The 23,912-nt window shown below is 45.6% G+C and overlaps 1 long non-coding RNA gene across 1 annotated transcript; it reads right to left on the bottom strand.

Moving 5' to 3' along the window:
• Nucleotides 1-1,932: 1,932 nt before the first annotated feature.
• LOC138492671 (uncharacterized) lies at nt 1,933-7,249 on the bottom strand. Its single transcript, XR_011276245.1, has 2 exons — nt 7,143-7,249; nt 1,933-2,416 (listed from the first exon to the last, which is right to left on the bottom strand). It is a non-coding gene; the product is annotated as an uncharacterized lncRNA (long non-coding RNA).
• Nucleotides 7,250-23,912: the final 16,663 nt, after the last annotated feature.

Raw genomic sequence — 23,912 nt, 5'->3', positions numbered from 1 at the left:
GGTAAGGCTGTTCCTAACAGTGTTCTTGTTCTTGCAGGAGCTGAGCGCAGAAGAAAGATGCAGGCCTACTGGAGACCGATCCGAACACGGTGAGTGTCACGCTGCAGGTGCAGAAAACACAAAGCATGTTTCTCAGCCTGGGCGTGGCTTAAATAGTCTCTGGGTATCCCAGGTGTCTCTGAGCTGAACCACAAAAATATGCAGAAGACCAGGTAACAAACCTGGCCACACAGCCGCTCTCTGTATAAGCCCTACCAAGGGCAGTGCAATTTGCAAAATTAGAGTCAACTAGTAAATGTTCACTGTATTTACAGAATGTAACTCATCCAAATAAATCTCTTAGTCAGATCCAAAAGTAATATGCGTTTATCAAAAAGAAAATTCCAAGTTGGTCACTAATAAAATCTTAGTGAGGCCGCGGCTAACTCATCCCATAATTGTTATAAACATAAAGTGCCAATGCATTTCGGAGCATACAGCTCCTTCATCAGGGCAGGTCTAATTTACACAAACTGTGGAACATTTATACAAAAGCATCAAGTTTTGAAAAACATAAACAAAATCGTGATTGTGTTACAAAATATAACCATGCGTGAAAACAATATAAAAATAACATACCAATTTTCGATGAGTTGCAAGGTAAATGGAAAAGGTGAATGAAGCCACACAGTAGGGAAAAGAAAAGATGCCAAAATAAATAATGTGTAAATGAAATAACACAGTTAATTTGAACATGATCAGAAAACCAAGGAAAGTTACCTCAAGGGATCGAGGTAGCCCGTGGAAAAAATGTGCGGGGAGTTGACAACAACTTCACGCAAGATCAAAGGTCTGGAAACCAGACCAAATCAATTCTTCAATCTGTAGGTACAACGACATGTGTTTTAGTGGGTTGTCTCAGAATTTGTCATAGACACTAGTTGTAGAGGTCTGCAGGCTTACCTGTACTCGTAAAGCTACGAGTGTACTGAGGCTGGGATTGCAGTCAAGCAGGGGACGCCATTCCGCATAGCCAGGGAACAGTGTTCCCAAGGTTACTCATACTAATATAAACACGTGACCCAAATGTGTCCATTGATCGACACGATGCCGATAGGCAGTTGCACTCTATGCAATCAGGCAATCAAGGCTAAGAATCATGGAAATAAATAATTTGCAGTAGAGCTGATGATAATTACGGAATTATAGAAGGAAAAAAATCGAAAATTAAATATGAGAAAAACGGCTGATAGACATAGAAAACATACTGCCGATTACACTCTATGCAATCAGACAATTCAGGCCAAGAATTCAAATAAAAAAGAATTTGCAGTAGAGCTGTTGATAATTACGGAATTATAGAAGGAAAAAAACAAAAATTAAATATGAGAAAAAAGGCTGATAGACATAGAAAACATACTGACGATTGCTCTCCATGCAATCAGGCAATTCAAGCCAGGAATCCAGATAAAAAAGAATTTACAGTAAAGCTACTGATAAATGTAGAATTGTAGAAGGAAAAGAACAGAAAATTGAATATGAGAAAAAAAGGCTAATAGACATAGAAAATATACTGACAATTGTGTATAAATGAGTGAAAATGTCATAGATAAAATAAACAAACATTATGATAATAATAATAATGATAATAATAAGCATATTAGACACACTGCGATATATGGAATAAATCATGCAAGGGTAGCATGTGTATCTAAACCATTACATAAACAACTAATGGGTGTAATCGTGGATATATCATGTACATTTATCATAAATACACCAGTCGCATGCGGTAGCCCCCGGAAGGCGCTACCTTGGGTCCCAAACCTAAGTTCGGGAAGGGCGACAATGGTGTGTAAACGTTGGTGATTGGATCCTAATGTGATAACAATGACTAATCCCCCACACTAACGTGAGATGGGGGTTTAGATTCTATTAAAGACAAGGAGGCGATTATTATGCAATACAATCTTTACTCTGAAACCACAGCAGCAAAGAAAATACTTTTACAAACAAAAAAGTTTCCACAACAGAACTAGATAGAGTTCAATGTCAATGTATGGGGAACTCCCCAAACCATCATGGAGGACAGGTCATGCCCTGCAGGGGACCAATGAGCAGGGACCCTCTTCTATATATGTCCATTACTCTAACCCCAACCCCTCTTTCTGCAGCTGTCTTGCACCAGAAGTCCAATGAAACGGTTGAACTGCGTAGCGCGGAGAAAGAATCCATTGAAACTGGAGATCTCCACCTTCCCGCAGCCTGAATCTATGCCGAAGTTCTTCTGGATAGGACTTCTCATCCAAAATCACGCACTCCACAACTTGTAACTGCGAGCCACACTCCTGATGAGAACCTCAACTCGTGGCCGAAATCACGCACTCCAGAACTTGTAACTGCGATCCACACTCCTGAGCAGAACCTCAACTCGTACCTGTAAGAACAACAAGCAAGAAGGGTGGGTGGTTGGGAAGAACAACAAACCAAAGAATGTTCTCACTTGAACCACCTGTGTACATGCGTATCACAATTGTCATATCATATCATATCATATTCAGGGTGGGTGGGAGGGATAATAATCGCCTCCTTATCTTTAATAGAATCTAAACCCCCATCTCACGTTAGTGTGGGGGATTAGTCATTCTATGACAAGACAGGAGGCTCATATTATGCAAGTTCAAAGCCCTTGCATCTCATTAGTACGTACAAAATGATCCAATATAATAGATAATATAATAAAATAATAGGAAAGGAAACATTTTTTAAATGCTTTCATTAAATCAATCTGTTGACCAATCAGAGAATTGCCCAAGACTAGATTGCCCAAAAAGCTGTCTTATAAGGCAAAGTCAAATCCACTGCAAGAAAAACAGGAATGTGCCAAATCCAGCGTTCCTTACAGGCCACCAAAACCAACTGGTTAAAAGAGGGGAAAACATTGAACAAAGTTTTCCTATACTAATAGGTTAGGACAAAACCATCTGAAATAAACACCTATGTTGTTCAATCAAATATTCAAAACACTTAAATTCGTACCATTTTTGGGGACCTAGAAAGCAAACCAATGAAAACAAACACCTAGCTCTCCTGGAGATAAAGAAAAGTACCCCATAGGGGTGAAAGTCTTATAGGTTCCATCCCATGCATTAAAGGAAGATATCGCATTAGAAACAGGGCATGTCACAGAACTACACTGGGGAACCAAGAGGGAAAGACAAATCTTCAAAAGGGTAAAATGGGAGTAAAAAATCATTTTTATAAATTTTGTAATAGGACAATCCATCCTGAGCGGAGCTGAAAAGCAATAGAATTAATCTACAATTGTCTTCAGACATATGTGTATACTAAGGAGGGAAGTCTTCTGGAGGCAGAAGCAGAATGGAAGAGAGGGCCCCACCTGAGAAGCTAACCCGTCAAACCGCCAACACGGAGACCCTCAGACCTCCCGAACTCTTGAAGAAGGACTCTGCTACCATGACAAAAGGCAGATATTATAAACCTGATCCTTAAGAGGCCAAACTTGGCAAGAAGAAAAAATGTATCCGACATCCAATCACTATCATTATAGTGATATCTAAACTCCTTTGTAGGTATGCCCGGTGCTTGAACCTTGATCCCTCCTCCCTGGTGATAAATCCCCTAGCGGATCAAAAGTAACCGAAGGAGGACACCAAATTTCCAAAATCTTAGCAAGACTCTAAACTGCAAAGAACTGATCACTAAATGGTTAAACTGAAGGTGTACACCAGAAGAGGTCCAACCTATATTTCAGCCAATTTGCAGATCTTTGAAGCTCACAGCACCCTGAGCTGGCACCTTACTGCAAACAAACTCTTGGGAAAACCCCAAAGGTCCACCTGCCATGCAGGTGACTATGATAATCAAGTCATCAACCAAATATATATCCCAGCACTCTGGTAATCGTAGCGGCAGACACCGTCTGAAAGTTAATGTATAGACTCTGGAACGCATCGTGATAGAGGGTCATAACGTGGATGGGGGATAGTATCACTCCCAGACCCCTCTATCCCACCAAGGGATATTGAGCCTTCCCAAAAGAGGAGAAACCTCCCCCACTTATCCAAAGGAAAAACCTTGCAATCCAGAAAGAAAACTACCCTGAGGACCACATTAAAGCCCCGCTTTACACCGTTAAGAGAAATAAATACCCACTAGCGCCTCTAACCAATCCCCTGACTGGACAGACTCCAGTTAACTTATTGAAATACCAGAGATTAGCACAAAGGAAATTAACAGACGGGAGGGAAATGCTCAGAGCGAGTCTGCACTGGTCACCCGCCAGAACTCCTGTAAAAAGGAAAAAACTGAAACCATTGGATACTCCCAGAGGTGTAATATTATCATGCAATCTCCCCCAAGGATGGCAGGAAGGGGAATGAGGGGGAAAGAACTCTGGATAATTACCAATGCCCTGTAAATGCAAGGTTGAGAAGAAATCTGGGACCACTGTCCCCTCCAACCCTGAGGTCTGAGTCACTGTATTCATGTGAGGCTGACTGGCCACTAAGGGAATCAGGGGAAGGAAAAACTAAGCACATTGTCCATAGCAAAACAGTACTTATACAGTACTACGAACCCTCAGGTATATGAGTGGTGCTTAACACTACTACGAGCGTTGTGTGGTGTGAGGTGTTCACTTATCGATCTCAGCAGGATAAAAGACTGATGTAGACCTTTCCAAAATTAGGAACCTGTATCAGAACGGTCAGCACGGATATGAAAACAGCACTCTAAAGAGGTTAAGCAACGCTCATGAGGGTACAGAAGCCTGCGTGTACTCCTCGAGCAGAGGAGAAGTTGCAACACACTGTTAGACGGTTAGCTGAACCATAGGCCAAGCTTTGGGAGGAAAAACATGAGGCTGGCGCCAGCAAGTTATTATTTGGCAACTCGTCTAACTGATACCATCAAGTGTTTCCAAACACTCCATCCAAGTAAAACATGGTTGCTCAACTTGTCATGTAAAAAACTGAACGGTTACCCTCGAGCTGACCCTGTCTCCACCAGAACCAAAAGAATAAGGAATGTCCAATGGGAAAAAAGTAGGGGAGAACAAACGTCCCCACTAAAGAGAGCCTTAAGCCCTACAGACCTCAATAGAGGCATAACGCATCATCTTTATTCTTCCTCATGTTGAGAGAAAATACTGTAGCTTAATCAGCACTGGTATTGGGTGGAGCAATTGAGGTCGGGAATCAAAACCTAAGGAAAGGACTGAGTTGTCCTGAAACTAACTAAGGTAAAGGGTGACAGAATTTTTAACTAAAAGATGAATGATAACACCAGAGAGATGGTTAGAGAGGAAGGTACAACCCCATATGGGTCTGTTTACAACCACTTCCACACTCTTTTCTTTAAAGAACTTAATAAATAAAGAATATATAATATATGAAATATATATAAAATATCCAAAGAAGAGGGGTTACGCCCTCACAGGGGACCGAATCCCCGGCCCTTATATAAGCTGATACTCACTGAGCTTTCTGGGCCACTGACAATTCTGAAAAAACGCAAATGTGTTCCAGTCAACACTTAAACATATTGTTTATCAAAGCGTACACTGAGCAAGTGCACCTCAACTGCTCACCCCAGCAGGGTGAGGCAACCAATAGTACACGAGGGAGCACCTCGCAGTAGGAACAAGGCGAAGCCTGAAACCGAGCAGGTTACTGCACGCCTACAAGACCAAACAATGGCGTCAGCCATATGCAGCACCTAAACAAAGCTGCCGACCTTAAGGAAGGAATACACTGAGCAAGTGCACCTCCAACTGCTCGCCCGAGCAGGGCGTGATAATCAGCAGTACACGAGGGGGTAACCTCGCATTAGAACTCAGGCAGAGCCTGAAACCGAGCAGGTTATGGTGCATGCCAGTTAAGGTAATTACCCAAGTTGCCCACTTTAAGGGAGGAAACACTGAGCAAGTGTACCTCAACTGCTCACCCTAGCAGGGTGTGGACACAGCCGTATACAAGGGGACCCCTCGCAGAAACCCCAGGCAACCTTGCCACCGAGCAGGTGACTGCACCTTTCCAGGGAAGATAACCCAAACAAAAGAAAACTGTCAAGTTGAAGGTAGGATACACTGAGCAAGTGCACCTCCAACTGCTCGCCCGAGCAGGGTGTGATAATCAGCAGTACACGAGGGGGTAACCTCGCAATAGAATCAGGCTGAACCTGAAACCGAACTTATGGCACCTACAGTGAAGGCAAAGCACATAACTTAAGAAATAAGTAAATGAATAAATAAACAAAGAAAATAAAATAAAACTGCAGACTGGCAGTGCATCGGGCTCTTGCGCTGGATGGTCAGACTTTGACCTAACAAACCCACAGTCTATCAGTAAACATTCTTTCTTTCCAGCACTAAAGGTAAGGAAATGTGTTGTGTCACCAGGGATACGAAATTACAAACATTTAACAAAACCACATTTTTACTATTAAAATGTTTGTGCTATAATCTTTCTGAAGAAGTCATGAACCAACCAAATGCCCATTAGGAAATCCCTGCTCAACTGAGCAAAAAAGGTGACAATCAAATACCTCCACTGTAAAATACAATTATTTAAAATATAACAATTAAAATATCTAATCTTAAAATATACAAATAAACATGCGCTGGTCGGAACCCGGGTCTTCCTGCATGGGAGACCTGCAGCTCTATATTTGAGCTAACTTGGCTCAGTACTGAAACAGAGGCTTTTGTTACAAACATAAGCCACAGGGGCAGGACGAACCCAAAGCCTGCAGCACTTGGAATCCCCAGGTGACCATAAATCTGTCAACGGGCACGAATTCAAACAGGCGAAATGAAGAGGGAACAGTGTAAACAACACTGCTCTCGCGCACGCCGGGAGCGAGTTGATTAATGCACTAGAAACACCTGAGTTTACAAGCGCGAGAAATTTTTAAAGAAGAAATAAATTAGAGAGCTCCCTCGAACTCACAACCTCATGGACTGTAGTCCGAAATTCAACCATTGCACCACTGCTTCAGCTGAAACAGGATGTATGAGCATAATACATATTTTCTTTTTGAAAGACACCAAAATGAAACCAACGGCCGCACGCGGCTATCCAGATACATTGTATCAAATACACAAATTCCTTTATAATAAAAGGTAATTAACACATATTTACCATATATGCCATATTCAAACTAATAAAGCCTACTACTGACAAACAATGTAAGACACAACTGAAAGGGGTGACTTAGCTCTGTGGTGTCAGCAGCAAAGAAAGAGGGGTTGGGGTTAGAGTAATGGACATATATAGAAGAGGGTCCCTGCTCATTGGTCCCCTGCAGGGCATGACCTGTCCTCCATGATGGTTTGGGGAGTTCCCCATACATTGACATTGAACTCTATCTAGTTCTGTTGTGGAAACTTTTTTGTTTGTAAAAGTATTTTCTTTGCTGCTGTGGTTTCAGAGTAAAGATTGTATTGCATAATATGAGCCTCCTGTCTTGTCATAGAATTCATATTGAATCCTAAAATAAAAGACATGAATGACCCCCTTAAAGAGAGAGGTCATCCAAAGTGTCACGGTATAAATGTACATTGGTAGAGGAAGGGAATCATGTACTAGTCACTCATGTATCAACATAATCCTCTTAAGTCAAGCATGGAAAACAATGATTCAAATGTAACAGTGATAGTTAATCTCTTCATTTAGGCCATTTGGGTAGAGGCTCCCAAGTTTGTCTATCCAAAAGGTTTCTCTTTGGTTGAGTCGCAGGCCCAAATCCTCATGGGGATTCGATTTCTTTAACACTTCAAGAATGACAAATCTAATTTGAGTCAGGTTGTGGTTCTCATCACGCCAGTGGCGTGCCACCGCCGAGTTGGTGTTACATGTACGTATGCACGAACGGTGCTCGTTCCAACGTGCCTTTGCTGATCTCGTGGACTGTCCTACATAATACTTACCACAGGGGCATTTTATACCATATATAATGTTCACACTATCACACGTACCAAATGTCTTCAGGAAAATCTTGTTGCCTGTTCTGGAATGGTATATCGTGTCACCCTTGATCACCAAATTACAATTGATGCAATGTAAGCACGGATATGTTCCTGTGCGTGAAGTAATGGGTTCTTTCATCGGTGGCCAACTTGGAATTTTCTTTTTGATAAACGCATATTACTTTTGGATCTGACTAAGAGATTTATTTGGATGAGTTACATTCTGTAAATACAGTGAACATTTACTAGTTGACTCTAATTTTGCAAATTGCACTGCCCTTGGTAGGGCTTATACAGAGAGCGGCTGTGTGGCCAGGTTTGTTACCTGGTCTTCTGCATATTTTTGTGTTCCACGAGTCAGGGTGTCTCCAGACTCATCGTAGCCAGCTCCTGTGAATTTTTTGAAAGATGATTTATAACCTCAACCTTTTTTGATCTGTTTGAAAGTGAATTTAAACAAGTGGTGCCCACTTACTTACCTTCCTTCTCTGGGCTGAACCACACCCAAAAGACTAGACTGCACATGCAGTTCTGGGAACCGAAATATGTGGGGGCATCCATCTTGTCCCCATCAAAGCACTACAAGTCCATTCCCCAATGTTATCCTATGGGAGTGAGTGAGTCTGGTGCCACAAGCTCCAAGTCTGACTCCAAGTGGGTCTTTCGAGGGATGGAGAGGCCCTTGAGGGCCATGTAGGTGATCGTGGCCTGGCTCCAGCCTGACATCTTGGAGGGCTGGGGACATGAGGGACAGGAATCATGACACAAGGGTGGCGAGTCATCTGAATGGTGGAAAGTGCCCTTGCCCAGATGGTCTCTGAGCCGAGTTCTATAGGACCATGTCGCGTGTGGTATCTGAGTTGTTGTTAAGAGTCTTGCATGCATCAAAGCTGAACGGTACTCTGCCTCCAACGATGATACATGCATCTAGCTCTCTATTGTTGATAAAAGGGAAGCCTTCTACCTCTGTGGCGAGTTACAGGCCATCAGTCTGATTAACACAGATAACAAGATATTGGCGAAGGCATTATCGATGCAAGTGGAGAACAATAAGTTGCAACTCGTGGATCCAAATCAGTCTGGATTCCTTAAGGGGGGGACCCCTCGACCGACATGTGAAAATTGCTTCTGACATGGAGATACAAGGAATTCAGAATGAGGACGTGCTGCAGAAGGTGTGGCTCTATGCTGATGATACAAACAAAGGGGGGTCTGGGAATCTCTCTACCAGCACGAACACAGCCCAATGACCTGTTCTTGGGTGAATAACCCCTGGGAGAGACTCTACCAAGTCTTTAACTCACTGTCCTTTTCACAGAGAAGAAATTTCCCCGCATATCAGCCTTTGACCTGCCCAGGGGCAGTCCAGCGCTGAAATGCTAGGCAATTCTCCTCGGAACAAGAGTACCATCAGTAACCCCATACACGTGTTTCAGCCTTGTTGGGCATCATCAGTGAGGTGAAACTGTTGCCTCTCTAAGAACAGTGAGCAAGGGGTCCACGTCTGGATTGCCCTGTTAACTTAGGGTGAAACCCAAAGTTAATGTATGCAAACAAAGGGGTCATTGGGCTGTGTTCGTGCTGGTAGAGAGATTCCCAGACCCCCCATTGTTTGCTATGCTGATGATATGCTGCTTGTGCTACAGAACCAGGATGCTGCAGTGCTGGCTGATGAGGCAGATAGACACCTTTCAGTCATTATCTGGATACAAAATAAACTGGGCCAAGTCCGAGGCCATGCCTGCTTCCCCCTCACTCAACGGTACGTGCATTACCAAGTTCAGATTCCACTGGTGCCGGATTGGATGAGATATTTGGGATTGTGGCTGTCAAGTGAGGTGGGACTATTGGTGCATGTGACCATGAGGTACCTGACGGCAAACCTGAAGTTGGAGCTGGCAAGATGGTTGGAGGTAAAATTGTCTCTTTGGGGGAAGGTCAATGCCATAAAGATGTCTTCTGCTCCGTGCCTTAACTACGTGTTGAGTATGCTGCTGCTGCATGTAAAGCAGAAATGTTTTGAGGATATTGACAGCATGTTGCAGAGTTTTCTATGGGCAGAGGACAAACAATCACCCCTAAAGCTTTGGAATGTGTGGCTCCCTGTGAGAGAGGGCACCTGGGGGTTCCAGATTCCGCAATGTACCATCTGGATTTTTCTTCAGTCCATTTCCTTCAATTCCTTGAAGAGTCAACAAACGAGTGGGTGCGGGGCGAGTCTGTATTGAACACGCCAGTTGCTCCAGAAGCACTTTGCCTTCTGGATGAGGGCTTACACAACATCGAAGGTGACAGATATTTTTTGTGCAGAAATCACGGCGTAAGCTAGTGGATTTAAATAAAGGCCAAAATTCAGTTCCGGCTAGATCATCTATCTGGTTGCGTAAGGGTACGAATCGATGGGAAGCCTTTTTTTGGGCTGCACTCGTTTTTGAATGGGGTTCAAAGGATTGGGGATTTGTCCATGAACAAGAAATGGATCCCTTTTCATACATTGTCTGCATTGAAGAACCTCCAGTACTGCACCTACAGTGAATATCGGAAGTTGAGGACAGAGCTTGGCAGAGTTTAAATGTTGGAGGGTGGTGAATTCGGGACGTCTGAAAGAGAAAGGACATTGGGCACTGAATATGTATACATGTATGATGAGCTATAGGCGACCTAATGAGCAGCTCCTCAGTGCCTGGTCGGAGTCACTTGGCATGGGAATGACGGTGGGAAGGTGGGAGAAAATATTCCGGAATGTGGCATTGCCCTCTCTAAATCTTGGAGAGAGAGTGCTTCCGATTAAAATTCTAAACAATGTTTACTCGACCCCTACTAAGATGTGTGTGAGAGGTTGAGTGATTCAGATGCTTGTTGGGGTTGAGTTTAGGGGATGGGCTCCTTTGAGCACATGATATGGGAGTACTCAAAAGTGTGGTCATTCTGGCAGGAGGTCACTGAGACCATGAATAGAGTCTTACCTGGTTTATGATCTTCAAACCGTTATTTTGGGGGGTGGGGTGATCTTTTGATAGATATGACATATCACAAAAATGTTTTTTTATTATTTTTAGAGCTGCCCTTTCTGATAAGAAAATTACACTGAGGGATTGGAAGAGTGTTGTTTTTCCATCCGGGTCGGTTTGGGTGGAAGACCTGCAAAAAATGTCACTATTGAAGAGAGTTATTTTATTTACGCAGAAGAAGATGAATCCATACGAGGGGATATGGGGGAGGTTATTTTATGTACGCAGAAGAAGATGAATCTGTACGAGGGGATATAGGGGAGGTTATTTTATGTAAGCAGAATAAGATGAATCCATACAAGGGGATATGGGGGAGGTTATTTTATGTAAGCAGAAGAAGATGAATCCGTACAAGGGTATATGGGGGAGGTTATTTTATGTAAGCAGAAGAAGATGAATCCGTACAAGGGTATATGGGGGAGGTTATTTTATGGAAGCAGAAGATGAATCCGTCCGAGGGGATATGGGGGAGGTTATTTTATGTAAGCAGAAGAAGATTAATCCATACAAGGGGATATAGATGGAGGTTATTTTATGTAAGCAGAAGAAGATGAATCCGTACGAGAGGATATGGGGAGGTTATTTTATGTAAGCAGAAGAAGATGAATATGTACGAGGGGATATGGGAGAGGTTATTTTATGTAAGCAGAAGAAGATGAATCCGTACGAGGGGATATGAGGAAGGTTTTTGGAACTGACGTGATTTGCTTTAATCTGTTTTGTTTATCTGGCTTGTCTGTTGGTATTGTGTTATGGTAAATACGTTCATAAAAATGTGAATGCAAAAAAGAATCAGGCTAGAGCTGCGAGGGACCAAGACTGCCACTCATGCTCCTACAACTGAGATTCAGAGACAGACGATCGCTGTCGACCAATCAAGTGCTGATTTGGGAGTACCAGATTAAACAATGCGCTTCAGTGCCTTCAAAATCTGTATTTTAGGAAAAGATGCCTCATCACAACTATTCTCCTTCAATGGTTAAACTCTCATCCCAAAAGTTCAACTCCTCGAGTGGGAACTGATGGGCACCCATTAGGGCAAAGGGTGACTGTTCATTTCCCATCATTTGAAGGGGATAAGCATCTCCTGGAGTCTCACTTGAATCTGATTCATCTGGAGGAAGAGCTGTACTCCACCATTAAACTTCTCCAGGCTCAACTCTCTGAAGACACCACACCTGCACCCTACACTGCAAGAAGCCTGCCTCCACCATCCAGGCAAGGCGTGAACAAGGCTTAGGAGCATGCCCGTAAACTCGGGGTGTCCCCTCAATGTTCTGGTCTCCTTACACCCTGGGAACTTATCCAGTGGTGCTGTGAAGAAGGCCCCTGCTTCCATGCTTGAAATATCCTGAGAACCTTGCCAATGGAGCTGAAAGCTTTGATGCCCAGAATCTTTCAGGAAACACAAGGGAGGTGTGCCACTAGGAACCACCAGGAGCTCATTAAATTCCTGCTCCGCTGATATGCATGTGTCTGTTGCCCAGTCTGTACCCACTGCTGACATCATGAAAACAGCAATACGGGCAATACCCACCACTGAGGCAAAGGTTCTGGGGGTCCTGTACTGCCTGCTCCACAATCAGTACCACCGAAGGCTTTTACCTCGTCAATGGTGCCTCAGAGAGACTGTTCCACCAGCCATCTCAACCAATGAAAGTGTCTGCAAAGACTTTGACTGCAACACAAAACTTTCCCCAACAGTTTCTTTTACCACCCAGGGGTCTGCTGCAGCGCCACCTCCTAAAGACCTTGCCACTGCAGCCTCCACTGTCACCGGTACTAAGCCACTAACATATGCAAAGGACTATGGTCCCCGGTCACACCTGCCCTCATCATGACTGGGAAACATGTGCAATCTAGAAATCTAGAAACTCTGTCGGCAAGAGCCACTGTCACCACAGGACATGCAAGCATAAAGTGTGGACAGCGCAGCCACATCTCTGACCACCGTGGCTGAGCAGGCCTCAAAGATCTGATATACAGAGACTCTTAGGGCGTCATTATGACTCCGGCGGTAGCCGTGCCAGGTCAGATCTTGCGGGCGAAAAGGCACCCACTCGCAGTCCTCGTAGTTTGCCGGTCCGGTAACAACGGTACCGGCAAGCTTACCGGTACCATTGTTACTGGACTGGCAAACTTATAATGAGACCCTTACTATCCCTACATGCATATATGAAGAAGCCGGTAAAATGTCCAGGGAAACAAACACAGAGACTACCTGACAACTAACCTATAGCCCCAGCACCAGCGTTGCTCAAAAAAGACTTTATCACCAATAATTACAAAAACTTTTGCAAAACCAGAGAAAGTGTCTATAAGGAACACTGTGGCTATGATTACTGAGCGAGTACTTATGCCACTGGACTAGGTCCTGTTACCAGAGTGAGCTTATCCAGATGCCCAGATCACAGGCTTACCCACCACTCTAGGCAGCCAAGTACGGGCACCCAAACTCTGCCCAGTGTGTGGAAGTTGGCTGAAAGACTCATTGGGCACCATGCAACAGGTTTCATGATCATTAAAGCAAAGACAACTCTAACCTTGCTCGACAGCATTGCACAGCTGACTATTGGACTACTATCAACACTATTGCTTGCAACACCTATGTCACTTGCCATTAGATCCCTGCCAGGATTCAGCTTGATTGGGCTAGGTGATTGCCCTGGTCAATGCTTAGGGTACATACAGATCAGTCTGTAGCTGCCTCACGGCATTTCCACCAGTAATGCCAACATCAATGCCTTGGCATTGTTGTGCAGCAACAGGAACCCTGATCCGAAGCTTCGATGTTCAATGCCTTGGCAACTACGTGAAGGCGCTTGCCCAGGCCACACTATCTCACCACCTGACTTCGTATCCCAAGTGATGAGAGCCATGCAATTGCAAATAACTATCTTTGTGGCTGCCTCCTGTAGGCCCAGTGGAGGGAGGTTCCCACCACCATTATGGACAAAGAACTGTGCCACCCAAGAACACAATCATGGTACCCTGCCATGTCCAATGTGCAACCCACCCGCGCGGCAGCTGGTGATGGAGAACATCTGAGAAGAAGTTGCTTCCAGGGGGTCTGGTGGGTCTATAACTGTTCTTTCCAATCAGATAGTGATATGTGAAACCTATGGGTACCTATCACCAACACTACCAGCAAGACAATCCATATAATTGGTTTCACAATTGTCTCCCAGTTCCACCAGCTTTCCACAGTAGCCCGGGCACGCATCACCCAGTAAGCAGTGTTGGCCCTATTCTGAAAGGGTGTTTGACTGTGCGCTTCACCCCTTTGAGCATTTTCCTAAATAAGGGGGATCTTTTGTGCATTTCGAAGCACCTCCCGAATCTACAAAGGGAATGCTCTTTGAAGTGCACAGAAAATAGGCACATTCCCCCGCGCCTATGTGGAACAGGGAGAAGGGGATGCGAAAACGCGGTCCCGTTTGCATTTTAATCCCTCAAATAGTCATTGTGAATTATGCTCCCTGTACCCAGTGCGTCCTGGGAGTCTGCTATACAGTAGTGTCAGAAGTGCGCCTTGCCACCACTAATGTACTCAAGAAGGCTGGCCAGCATATGATTTGCCCTGCCCCTCATCCCCCTAGAACGTTGCAAGGTCACCTTTGTGGATGAGACCATCTGTGCATTTCTAAAATAAATGCAAATAAACAAAATACATCCTGTGTGCTTTTTTTGTTTGCGATTATTTGTATGTCCCTAGTGTATTATTTCCTTAGCCACCAGTATTACAGAATTCTAGGGCAGTGGTCCACTATCCTAAAATCAGTACTACAACCAAAGAGCTGTATTCAAGCCGAGTCGAACCATGAAGTATGTTTATCTATACCAGTAGCTCGAATTCAGGTTCAAAAGTTCTGAACCGTTTCGAACCTCAGCTCCAAATGGCTCGAATCTTGCGTGCCGAGTCGAACCCGCATTGTTTTGATTGGCTAGAATCTTTTTCAAGGCAGTATGCCCATCCCTAGTGTCTAAGCATAAGATCTTTGACTGCATTTTTAACCATTGTTAAACATGTGAGTAACTGTCCGGAAGGCTGAATATATCTCGTCAAAGAAGGACAATGCATAATAAGGACAAATACATAATATCCCCAACAAAAATATTGCCGTAGATATGGCCGTTTGGTTCGCCATAGGCGATTTATTTGTAAGGGATATTATGTGGGAGCGGGGCTTGTGGGGGTGTCCCCCGCACATTAAAAAAATGATGCAGGGATTGTGGGGGTGTCTACCGCAGGGTCCATGTGTGAATTTTGCTGCAAAAATATGGCAATATTTTTGCATCGCAATATTTTTGCGGCGGAACTATCACATGGAACCGAATGCATGCCATTCTAGACATTGACAGGGAATCAGAGGGGCTTGCCAGTCTTTCTTATTTTGGTAAGACCCTCTTACCCCCACACGCCCAATTGCTTTCACTCCTCCTTCTACTTCTCCTCCCACTGGTCTCTGCAGGCAGCTGTCATCTGTCATACTGTCACATTCCAGTCTCTCTCCCTACTCTCCCTCTATCCCCATACATACATTCTGCAGCAAGGACCAGGGAAGACCGGTCTGCTCTGCATCCTTCTCTGGTTTGCGGTGTACCACAAGGTTCTGCTCTCTCCCCCACCTTGTTCAATATTTACATTCAGCCTCTTGTTGCTCTTATCCGCTCCCACGGCTTCCGTTCATATTCGTACGCGGGCGACATAGTCTGTCTTGATCTGCTTCACCCCTCCCATGCTACTCAGTTAAGGGACTTCGGGGATTCCCTCCTTCTGGCCGTCTTCTATTGGCCCTTTTCCTGCACCTGTATCAACGGTCAGAAATCTAGGTGTTAAACTTTCTGCGTCCCTTTCCTTGGCCGCTCAGATCGGTTCAGTCTGTCAGGCTGGCCACTTCCAGCTGAAGATTCTCAGAAAGGTTTTGCAGTTTATCCCTCAACATCTTTGTGCCCTGGTTGTTGCAGCCTTAGTCCTGAGTCGCATTCACTACTGCAACTCTTTGTACCTGGCACAGCCTGCCTTTTTGATACAACGTCTGCAGACTCTTCAGAATCCTGTTGCGCGGTTAGCCACTGATACCCCTTTTAGGGACCAAATTTGCCATTTCTCTTGGCTCCTCATTGGCTTCCAGTGGCCAAGCGGGTGCATTTCAAAACTCTGTGCCTGGTACACAGGACTTTCCATGCTGTGGAGACAGAATATTTACAGCTTAAGTTCGGCCCCTTTGTACCCTGCCATTCTCTCCACTCTAGAGACCGATGTCTTATTTCTGTTCCTAGATTTCGGTATGTTCGAATTGGTGGTCGATCCTTTTCATTGGCCGTGGCCAAACTATGGAATGCCCGGCCTACTGCCTTGCACTCTACTGTGGCTCATTTGCAGTGCCGCTGCTCTTTAAAAACCCTGCTTTTTTGATAGCTTGTGTCGAGCCAATGCGTTTGTTCTGTAGTCTTGTGAGCGGCGAGCTGCCTTCTGGCATAAGTTGTGATGTACCCGTGGTATGCAATGGATAACATAACATAACAATATAGATGGGTGTATGGGGGGCACCTACTTGCCTTAAGTACTAGGGTCCCTGGAGTGTACGACAAATATACATGTGGCTATGCTGGGTCGGCCCCAGTAAGCAATAAGATCGCAGGCGGTGGTAAATGGAAGTTCCCCCACAGGCTCCTGTGAGGGGCATTAGCACTACATTGCAGCCCGTAGGTCATGACCACCACACGCTTTCCAGGAGGGATAAAGCCTTCCCACTAGCAAACTGCAAGCGTTCCTGTGGGAAAATTCTTGTGAGCCTGCCTGTGGGAACATTCTCGTGAGAATTTGAGAGCCTGCCTGTGGGAACATTCTAGCAAGCCTGCCTGTGGGAAGACTTTGCCACGTCTGCATGTCTGCGGGGCCATGATGCCACGCATCACACTTTGGAGCATGCACTTTTGGGGAGGTTGCTCTCATTTGTTCTGCACTATTGATACTTCCTTGACTTTGTCCTTCCCTTCTTTTTGTCTCTTAGCTTCTGCCTCTCTGTCTCTCCCTTCTATAATCACGCCGTTTATATTCATTGTGTGACATATATTTATGTTATTTATTCTAATCTCTTCAATGTTGGCTTCACTGATGTATGAGAGAGGCTGACATATCAGATTAACATACCCCGCCACTGCCTTTAACTCCTTTAAAGGATAAAGTATCTGTTTCTTGGTATCTTTACTCTTGCTTTCAGAGGGAGAAGGAGGAGCTGAGGGTGTTTCCTCCTCACCTTTATGCTGATTAAGAAGCCACTCCTTCTCGGGCGGGTCCTCTTTCTCTGCTCTGATACATTTTTCCTAGCTTTAAAATAGCTAACCTTTTCTTTAACTTCTTCCCTGTATGTGCAGCGTGTAGATATGTTGTCAAGTTTTGTAATAAGGTTCTTGATAGCGAACCCTCTTGAGGCCACGGCATATACATTTTATCAGCCGTGCCTTTTACCCATTCAGAATGGTACTTCCTAATCGTAGGTGTGTATCTTGGTAGTGTCTTACATAGGTGTAGCAGGGGTGTGTCCCCCATGATGACAAGTCATTTTTGACGGTCAATATTACAGGTTCTTTTTATTTCTTTATTATTTCAATTAAATACGCCACAAAAATCAATTCGGGCACAAACACCATCAATCGCCGCCCATTTCCGAACAACCAATTTTAAAAGCAATAATATTCTCTTTATTTGTTCCTTTTATAGTACTATTGATTCTTGTTATCCTGCTGTTTTGTTATTAACACTCTAAGAATCTTCTTTTATTTTTATTTTTTTCTCGATTTTATCCCTCTCAGATTGACGTCAACCACTTGATTTTTAAAGTCTAATGGTAAGCTAGATTTCTACTATCGTTCTATGCCTCATGTTTGTGACCCCAAACAGCTGTGCACTTTATTTTTTCTCTGATCACCTTCCTTCACTATCTCTTAGTAAATGCATCTCATCTTCATTTGACCCCCTTTTGGAATTTGACAGGCATCCTTCATCTTGGCTTTGCCTCAGGAATCCCTAAGCAACACATCACTTGGAGTTTAATGCGTGCCCTTCTGCCCCCTTGAAACCAGGAATTGAGGTATCTCTCTTTCTTTGAACCTGGATCCCGTGACTTTATATAATTACACGTATAATACAGTACCTCCCCTTTATTTGCCAAATTCGATGCTCTCCTTACATCTGTTGCACAGCTTGCGTCCCTCTGTATTGACTATTCCCCGAGTGACCACTTTGCCTTCTGTCCACGGGGCGCCTGCGTGGACCGGACAGGAATTTCGTCAAAGGGGCACCTGTTACCCAACTCTTTTTCACATGTGTGTCTTTTTCTCCGTTCTCCACAGGAAACTCTGCGATCGTCTGGCAAATAGTGGAAGTGGTAGAGGATCTGGGCCCAGGAAAGTGGGTCAGAACCATCCTGTGCTGCCAAAATGTGCAGTCGCACCTGGAGCGTTCCAAGTGCCAGATGGAATTACCAATGCATGATCTCAGACCAAAATAATCGGACAGACTCAAAGTATATGGCAAAATACTACCTTATTATCAGCTCAAATAAAGTAGGGAAACCTGGTGAACAAACAGAATGCAGCTCACACACTCTTGTTTCATTTCAGTTCAGCAGAAAGTTATATCCCTTGACATACATCAGCTATGACATTATCCTACGTAGCAAACAGTAAAACTTACTGAAAGGAATGATTGGTTAAGGGAACATACGTGCCTATACTTTAAGTTTGTGTTAGCAACATAATTGGCTGCCCCTAATCAAATAAGCACACCTGGAACTACCTCTCACTACATATAATACAGATAAATAGCAGAATAACAGCAGCGAATTGGCTTCTGCAACAATGCATGGTACACTGCTCAATAAGCCCTCATGATTGGTTGGCATTCTCTCCCAACCTTGGACATTCGGCTCGTTAGTAGCACGTGAGCAAAACGAAACCCAGGTGCTAGGAACAACATCAGTCCACTGCCCACTTTGGTCAATTAGCCTACCATCTCTCATTAGTTAGACCATGAGCCAAGGCTTCTCCTTCGTAGCTGACATTGTTGACTGTTCTATTCTCTGGGACTTTTAAGGGAGTGTAGGTGCATCACTGTCTTTGTCCAGAGCTTAATGAATAGGCAGTGTTTTCGAGTCTTACATCACTTAGGAAGCTCATAATTTGGTACTAGCCTTGACTAATTGTAATTGTAACTGTTTATTTGTATAGGGCTTATACACAAGTGAAGTGCTTCAAAGCACTTCAAGGCGGGAAGGGAGCAAGGGAATACAGTAGTCATTCTTAGGCCTTGAAGTTTCCAAATGATCTAACAAAAAAGTAATGTACGTACTAGGCCTGACGGCATTACTCCTAGTGCAAGTGCATGAAGTGTAACAGGCTCTACCAGATGAGGGAGGCAAGACAAAGGGCGAGAAGACAGAATTTACTAGTCCTAGTAAATTCAGTTCATGCAAGTGTATAGACGGAAGAGCAAGGGAGGGGGCAACAAGTGCTCCCAGTTCAGTAGGGCCCAGCGTTAAGTGCAGAGAGGTTACCCCTCTCATGGAACATATGCTGAAAGTGCAATGGTGCAGAGCATAGTGCAGAGGCCCGGAGGCAAATGCAAAGACTGGCGGGGAGCCTTGGACCTGTGTGGCTCTGGAGGTGAGCCAGGCAACCAATCAGTGAAAACTGAGCAGAGTTAGAGGAGAGATGGGGAGTGAGGTTGTAGAGAAAGAGAGAGGAGGTTAGCAAGGGAGAGGTAGAGAGAAAGAGGAAGAGAAGAGGAAGGTCTTGGGGAGTTTCTGTAACTTAAGGAGCTCTGGCTCAAGGAGGAGAGCGGCAGGGAGGCTGTTCCATGGGGAGGCACCCCCAAATCTCTGCTTGGAAAAGCAGCTCACCCGCAAAGAGTTGGAGGACGAGCAGAGGACTCTAGAGGGAAAGTATTTAGTAAGAGATTGTTGTAGATAGTGAGGGCCCCAGAAAGCCTTGTGGAGTTTGCAGAGGGCTTTGAACTTGATCCTTGCAGCCACAGGTAGCCAGTGGAGGAATTTCAGTGCCGGAGAGATGCAGTCCCTGGGCTTGAGGCCAAGGATAAATCTTGCGGTTCTGTTCTAGATGAGTTGTAGAGGACGGATAGTAGAAGTAGGCAGATTGAGAAAGAGGCTGTGGCAGTAGTTCAGCCTCGAGAGAACCAGGGCTTTGGTGACGGTGAGCCTTTGGGGTAAGGTGAGAAAAGGGAGAATACCTCTGCGGGGGTGCAGCTGGTACTGGGACATTTTAGAGATGTCCGAGGTGTGAGAAGAGAAGGAGAGAGTGGAATCAAAAATGACCACCAGCTGAGAGATAGCTAATTTCTCAAGGAGTTTGCCCAGGAAAGGAGTGGTAGAAATCGGGCTATAGTTTGCTGCGATAGAAAGGTCAGCAGAGGGTTTTCTGAGCAGAGGGTGCACAAGAGAGTGCTTGAGAAAAGTGGGGCAAACTCTAGTGGAAACATAGAGGTTGCAGAGGTCGGCCAAGGCTGGAGCAAGAGAATCAATGTTATCCTTGATGATTTTTGGAAGGCATGGTTCAACCTGTTTGGAGGAGGCTTCATGGACCAGACTTGTCTAGAGACCTCCTCAGCTGTGACAGGGGAGAGGGAGGAGAGAAGAGGGGAGGGGGGCCGAGGGGGGCAGAAGAGATGTGGGTGCAGGCAAAGGTGAAAGGGAGAGAGAGAACAGGACATCCTGTGTTTTGGCAGTGAAATGAACAGCCAGGGTCCAGCAAAGGGCCTGGGCGGGTGCAGTAGAGGGAGAGGCTGCAGTAGGATTGGTCTGTTCCTTGCAGACTTGTAAGAGTTCAGCTGTGTTGTTAGATGCTGCTGAGATATGGGCTTGATTATAGACTCTTTTTTTATAGTGGATGCAAAGTCTATATTGCCTTTGATGAAGGTGGCAGTCCAGCTTGTGAGATGATGCACCTGAAGATCCCCATTTCCGTTCCGCTGCTCTGCACTTTCATTTAAGGGTAGCCAGCTCAGAGTCGTACCAAGAGTTGCACTTTATAGAAGGCTTCAGATGAACCCTTGGGACAGGGGCAAGAATGTCAAGAGTGTTGGAGATGGAGAGGTGAAAGTTTGAGAGGGCTATGTCAGGGTGGGGTTCAGTCGCAGGTGTAGAAGGAGGAGAGTAGGTGGAGATGAAGGCAGCCACTGTCACTCTTTTCATGGGTCGGATGACCTTGAAGACAAGAGGTAGTGAAGGGTGTGCCAGTGCTGGAGGAGAAGAGAGCTTCATGTGGGGAGAGAGAAGAGAATGATCAGTCCCGGGTAGTGAGGCGGTGAGAGGGATAGAGAGAGGGATGTCTGTGGAGATAAAAGCATCTAGGCTGTAGCCAGCGGAGTGTGTCGGGCCAGAAGGTAGAAAGGAGAGAGAAAGCGAGTCACAGAAGTTGCATAATGGACCGAGGAGTCAGGAGAATCACGTTGGATGTTCAGATCCCTGAGAAGAAGGGGTTGGGAGGAGGAAAGTAGAGAAGAGGCCAGGTCAGCCCATTCTGAGAGGAAGAGGGTGGACTGGCCCGGCGGCCGATAGAAGGTGGCCAGAGTAAGAGAGGAGACAGGAGAGAGAGAGCCTGCAGACCAGACATTCAAAGGAAGAGTAGACCTGAGTAGGAATGAAAGAAGCAGGTATCCCCTCAGGAAAGATCAGGGCTACTCCCCCTCCTGACCTGTTGGGCCTGGGCACAGAGAGGATATTGTAGCCTTCAGGGAGCCTTCAGGAAGAAGTGTGTCAAAACTAGTAACAGAGATGTCCTTGAACCATGTCTCAGTAAGGGCTAGGATATCGAGATCCAGGAATTCAAGGAGGTGGCAAATATCAGAGGACTGTTTGACACCAGAGCGAGAGTAAAGTGTGGCAACGTGGAGCAGATTGCAGCTTTTGAAAGACGTACAAGGCCGGGTACATGGGATAGTGGTCCCCCCAGTGAGAAGTGAGTTGCTCAGAGATAGAGGTAGGAAGGGGCACAGGAACTGAGACTGACAAGGATGTCGGTGAAGGGAGTGTAGGCAAGGGGGCCAGGACAGTAGAAGATGGAAAGGGAGCCAGTGTAGGAGGGGCCACAGGGGGCACGGGAGTCCCAGATGCAGTGGGTGACAAGGGCACTAGAGAGGTGGAGGCTGATGAGGTTGACAGAGCAGTGCAAGTAAGCAAGAGAGCCTGTACAGTTGAAAAGTGACATGGGAGCAATTGTGAGGAAGGTGATGAGGTTAGTAGAAGACACGCCAGCCATGGTGGGCATAGCTGGCAAGGGAGCCCGGGCGGCCGTAGAAACGGATGGCAAGGGAGCCCGTGAAGAGGGAAGTGGAAAGGCAAGGAAGAAGCCCATCAAAAAGTAAGAGGTTGGGTCGAGGCCCTTGTACCAGCATAGTACCATTTAGAGAGACATTTATGATAATAATGGAGAATAAGGCCAGAAAGATCACCCAGCGGCTCCCACCATTAATGTGTAAGGAAGAGTAAGGAGAGAGCAGAGCAACCATAGAAGAGTCCATAGGTCGGGAGAAGGAATGACCAAGAGAATGTCGCTGAGAGGCTCTCTAGTGTAAGCACCGACGTAGGTGTCAGCGATAGGCAGGCCTGGGTTGGAGCCAAGTGTGTCCTTCTTGAGTTTCTCACTGCCAGACTTAGTGAGAGGTGAAGGATAGGAAATACAGAAGCAGTTAGAGAAGATAGGAGGGATAGAAAGCGCCACAGTCAGGGGCACAGGGTGTGGTATACTTAAACCAGGTAGCTGATCTGGGGTATGTGGGAGGAAATAGGCAAAGAGGGATCAGGCGCACAAGGAGACATAACAGGAATGGGAAGAAACAGTGGGAACTGAAGAGGGTGAGGGAACAGAAAACAAACCAGACGGTGGACAAAGGGAGACCAGTCAGCGCAGTCCCTGGAGAATGCAGGTTGAGCAAACACCTACATTTTTTTTAAACTAGCAGCAAACAATGCAAGATGAGCAAACACCTAAATTCAATTCTTTACTAACAGCAAAAAATGCAAGATGAGCACACACCGAAAATCGAATTTCTACTAACAACAAACAATGCAAGATGGAGGCACAACACAGTGGAGTGCAGGAGGAGGTAAAGTGCAAGTAGATACCATAGTTTAACAAATAATCCAAAATAAGGCTCTAGGAGTGCAATGAGTGAGTAGAATGGACGAAGGAGAAAGGGAGAAGAAATCAAAAGCTAAGGGACCAGGTGAAGTGGGAAAGTAGACAATCTAAGTCCAGCCATCACTCATGTGAAGGGTAAACAGAGTGTGTTGAGTATGGGCCTCATTACGAGGTTGGAGGTAGCCATGGTGCTGCTAGCACCATGGCTACACCCTTACCGCATTCCGGGTCCGGGGTCTCGGAATAGGGACTTACCGGGTCATTCCAACCTTGGAGGACCTGGTAAGTGCCCATTCTGAGAACCATTCCCCATTCCCATTCAAGCCCCCACAGGGCTCAATGGGAATGGGGATGAAGCTAATAACCGGCCCGCTAATAGCTGGCCCGTTATTAGCTCCCTGGTCCCCTAGCGGCTCCCGCTAAGAGACCTCGTAATGTGGCGTTAAGGGGTTAACGGCAACGGCACCCTTACCGTTGCCGTTAACCCCTTACCGCCGACCTCGTAATGAGGCTGTTCTTGGCGGTCAGAATTATTGCTTGATGAGGGACAGGGGCCCTCCAGAGCCCTACCATGCCCAGACAGAGACAGACAGGGGCCTTCTGCCATGGGCCTTTATTTAGGGGGGGCTATCCCCTACCGCCACCTGATTGGTCCTGATGAAGACTGGGGGGACCAATCAGAATGCGGGGAAGTTAGGCATTTCAGCACTTCAGTGCTCATAGAAGTAGGAGGTCATGTTGGAAGGTGCACAAAGCCAAGCACCTCATGG

The sequence above is a fragment of the Ambystoma mexicanum genome, chromosome 10 (assembly GCF_040938575.1).
Source record: "Ambystoma mexicanum isolate Mex_15411 chromosome 10, UKY_AmexF1_1, whole genome shotgun sequence".
NCBI lineage: Eukaryota > Metazoa > Chordata > Amphibia > Caudata > Ambystomatidae > Ambystoma > Ambystoma mexicanum.
The sequence above is the reverse complement of the archived record's forward strand: the minus strand, read 5'-3'. Positions and strand labels throughout refer to the sequence as shown.